The sequence below is a fragment of the Amphiura filiformis genome, chromosome 2 (assembly GCF_039555335.1).
Source record: "Amphiura filiformis chromosome 2, Afil_fr2py, whole genome shotgun sequence".
NCBI lineage: Eukaryota > Metazoa > Echinodermata > Ophiuroidea > Amphilepidida > Amphiuridae > Amphiura > Amphiura filiformis.
In genome coordinates, this window is record NC_092629.1 from 1,587,427 (window position 1) to 1,591,806 (window position 4,380).

General features: G+C 37.7%; 1 long non-coding RNA gene across 1 annotated transcript; it reads left to right on the forward strand.

The window, feature by feature from the left end:
* The first annotated feature begins 1,008 nt into the window (after positions 1 to 1,008).
* LOC140145558 (uncharacterized) lies at positions 1,009 to 3,632 on the forward strand. The gene is made up of 2 exons (XR_011858096.1): positions 1,009 to 1,442; positions 2,847 to 3,632. It is a non-coding gene; the product is annotated as an uncharacterized lncRNA (long non-coding RNA).
* The last annotated feature ends 748 nt before the right edge of the window (positions 3,633 to 4,380 follow it).

Sequence of the window (4,380 nt, forward strand, 5' to 3'; positions counted from 1 at the left end):
TTTAATTCATTACACACCCCGTAAGGCAACCTATGTTCTCTGAGGGGAAACCCAATAGAATGTAAGCGGGGATAAGGGTACATTACCCATCCATTTCCGGAAAATGGATAGCAACAAGTTTGTGTCCGTTTTAAGATGTCATTGGCTGCTAGTGGGCACACTGTTTATAATTTGTTCCAAATATGGGAGCGCGCACGGTGAGTTTATTTTTGAATAATTTCCATGTAAAATATATACTTTTTAACTTTCATTATATTCGGGAGTTTTTAAATATTTTTTTCTTACAGGGTGAAAAAAAAGTGCTTGAAAACTTGTCCATGTAATTTACCTATTTATTTTTCGCTGAAATGATTTGAGCAACAATAGTAATATTTTTGATTAGTATAATGACGACGCTTTCACAAAATATACAGTTTGTTTAAGTTTTGCCTAAAGTTAAATTATACACGGTGTGCCAAATACCTGTACAAAATGTATACAAAATATTTAGATAACTGATTACGTACACATTATTTGGTCATGTATTAACAAATGAATACTCAAATATATTCCAGAATGTGACTTGAATGTTGCAAATTACAGTAAAAATGTTAAATTATGCCATACAAAGTTATGCAGGGTGTCATTAAATAGTAACACAACATAATTTCTGCAATTTAAATTATACATGGTGTCATCAAATAGTAACGCAACATAATTTCTGCTATTTTAAATGAACGACATGCAAATATGTTTTGAAAAGAAAAAATATGTTTAAAACATGAACATGTTTTCTACACCATGTACATCATTCCTTGAAGCAATCCCTTATTACTTATTTTAAAAAGGAATGGAAATTAGCCGTGTTTATATACTTCACCATACATGTATAGGGTGTAACATAAAATTCCATGATAGGCCTATGATATATTCGTAGCATAAATTGATCACAATTGACATACCTTGTCCAGTACAAAATGTTTCATACAGTGGTATTCCACGGTATTCGGTAATACAATGGTAGTCTCGCGGCCAGACTGTATGTGGCTATCACGAACATACAGTCTGGGAAACTGAAGGATCTACGTGATTGTGATTGGACAGTCGATTCTGAGTGTCAAGTCACGCAATTGATATAACATCGTTCGCAATTGGTCAAGATACCATGACGTAATTTAACCCCGGAAGCCGTTCGTCAGCTGGCTGCAGTGTATTACGGGGATTTCCCGGGAACTGTTTACGGTTATGTTTACGAGGATTTTATGTAAACAAAGAAGGTGCTAAACATGAACAAAAGAAAGTATAATTAAAATGCTGTGTGGCGATCCGAGTGACACTTTATGGATACAATTTGTATGGATTTACCGTGACCGGCGCGGCAGACAGCTGAAGCACGATCGCGACAGAGACAGCACAGCTGCACAGGGCAGTTTTGTGCTGATCTAAGAAAGCTTAAAAGTGACGTGAGTATATTTATATTTAATTAAATAATTAGGTGGCTGGCATTTTCTTCGGAAGGGGGTGGGTCTCAAATATACTGGGGGGTCATACAATTTTTTAGACCAAAAATAGGGGGGGGTTATAATTTTTTTTAACACCCAAAATAGGGGGTTTGTAGAATTATTAAGGGCTGGCGACTAAAAATGTTCACGCGCTCCGTGCGCATTCTTTAACTTCACAATCAAAATGTGCATACAATCAATAGCTATATAATGCAAATTTTTTATGCACTTCACGCATCTTCATCGCTCTTAGCCTTTGGCGCACTCCGCTTTAGTTCCGGCAATGAATGATTTGTCTTGAGTGCGTGTAGGTGGAAGGGGGGGGGGGGGTTGGTCATAAAATTTTTTGACCCAAGATAAGGGGTTGTTAAAAGTTTTGGCTGCGATAGGGGGGTCATAAAAATTGACTCTGGTCACTGACATATTTGGGACCCCCTTCTGAAGAAAATGCCAGCCCCTTATACTAGGAGCTTTACATGAATTGAATCCTACAGTCTGAGGGCCGATGACACACATTCGATGGGTGTACATGTAAGGTGCTTGCATGGAAGGTCATTAGTTCAAATCATCCTCCACTGACCTCCAGACCGGCGCTCCAGAAGACATGCAAATGCATTTGCATGTCTTCTGGAGCATGTCTGGAGGATGAGTGAACTGATGACCTTCCGTGCAATAATTAGGGACTGTGCAATAATTATGAGCCGGGGGGAGGGTAAAATTTCCGAACGGTTCGCCAAAAATTGCTTGCCCCACCCTCTCTCAACCTGCCAAAAATTATTTGCCCCCCCCCTTGCGCATGGCCGCATGCCAAATTTTTGGGATCCTAATTTACAAGATACATGTTGCGAGCGCAGCAAGCAGGAATATTTGCGTATTTAAGCATTTCCGTACTGTTTTCCTAAGCCTTTTTAGAGCGTTTTATTTAAAAGGCGCCACATGAATGTGTGCCAAAAATTCCTAGCACCCCCAATTTTATCCTCCAGGGCTCATAATTATTGCAAAGCCCCTTATATGTACCGCAGGGTGGTGAATGGGGGGGGGGGGCAAAGTTTTTTTGGTAGGCCAAAGGGAGGTTTGATTTTAAAATAGGTGACGACAAAATAAAACCCTGTTCTATGGGGCTGACCTACTGAGATTTTTCCAAAATTGGGAAACAATTTAAGTTTACAAATGAATGCCACTGAGTAAACCAAATGTTGGGAGGGTAATTTTTAAAGTTTGACTAGCTATAAAAATGTACCTACAGTCCACCTGATCTGCAACCAGTATGTGACCAGTCACAGTGTATCATTTTCAATTTACCAAAAAAATTGTTTGATTTTAAACAATAAAAATATTTTATTCTTTTTTTTTTAAAATTTACAGGTTGAGGTGGTAAGCCGAGTGGTTGACCAAGCCTGGGAAACTTACAGAAGCCACCTGGGAGTCAGCAATATGAGGTTCCACATTCTGCGTTATTAGTCCGATGTACACTGGTGTGGCAACAAGCATTCCACAAACAACTTTTAATTTAACACATTCCAATTTAGAAACTAAATTTATGCAGTGAAGTGCGGCAACAAATGAATAAGGATTGATATTATGAAGCTTTGTTAGACTGGATAGACAGAAGCTGAGAATCATGTTTATTCAGTGATTCTCAAATTTCCAATGAGTGCACCACTATGAACTCTTTAAATTACACCATAGTACCACTTTCAGTGCACCTTAATAGCATGTAATTGGTACAAAATTCACAGCGAAATCATCTGGCCATTCTTACATCCGTTCACAGCTCAACTTATTGTCAGAAAAATGCAAGTATTTTCATACCCTATGAAATACTTCCACTAACTCATTGTGTGGCAATAGATGGCCTTGAGGTCTACATGAAATGTGTAATTTCCACCTCTTGATGAGAGATGAATGACTATAATCTGACTTATAAATGACCGTGGTATATAAAAAATACATTTTATTCAACCTCTTTTCATGGTATCTGAAGATTTACTTTTCATACACTATTGAAAGAAACTATAATTATATTTGATAACACAAGCACTGGTAATACTGTTGGTAATTACAGATGGCATTTAATAACAATCATGACTTTGTATTTCATGACTTTGTATGTGTAACAATGGAAAGAAAGAATAATAATTACAAGCATAATTATTTTAGTTTGTTTGAATTTGCTTCAGTGTTAATACCTGGGGAACTACTCAGAATAAATGTGTTGTCATCATCGAGCAACAATCTGCAGGAAAGGGTACTCTTTTCATGCATCATCATGGTCTGCAATTTAATATACAATCCTAAAACCTTTGGGATAAAAATATTTTTGCAGGCAAAAATAAAAATCATGAAAGATCATGGGTTTTATTTTTGCCTGCAAAATGTTTTTTGTCCCGTAGGCTGTAAATGTTTGAAACTGTGAATACAAGAAACTGCAAGTTGAAGGGGTTGGAATAAGCGATAGCCCGATAGCCATGCCTACCAAATTTTCCATTGGGCTATTGGGTTTTATCTCCATGTGGCCCGTCGGGCTATTTAAAAAACATTTAATTAATTTATTTAGTTATTTATTCCACCATTCTCGCCGCCCCATTTCTTGTCGAATACGATATGATTTCGGTCATAGGCACGTTAACACAGCTACTCAATAGGACTGGGGTTTTTAACTTCGATTTCGGCAGGCGATCGTGCATACAGGCTTATAGGCTTGAACAGGCACTGTCATTAATTGGTTAGGGTTAGTTTAGGGTTAGAATAGGGTTAGAATTAGGGTAAGGATTAGGGTTATAGGCTTAGGGTTAGGATTAGCAACACAAAAAATACATGACGACCCTCAACCTGTAGCTTGATGAATTACAAGCTAGTGAGGGCTCAAACATGATCAGAACGCTCATCAGAAAAGTTC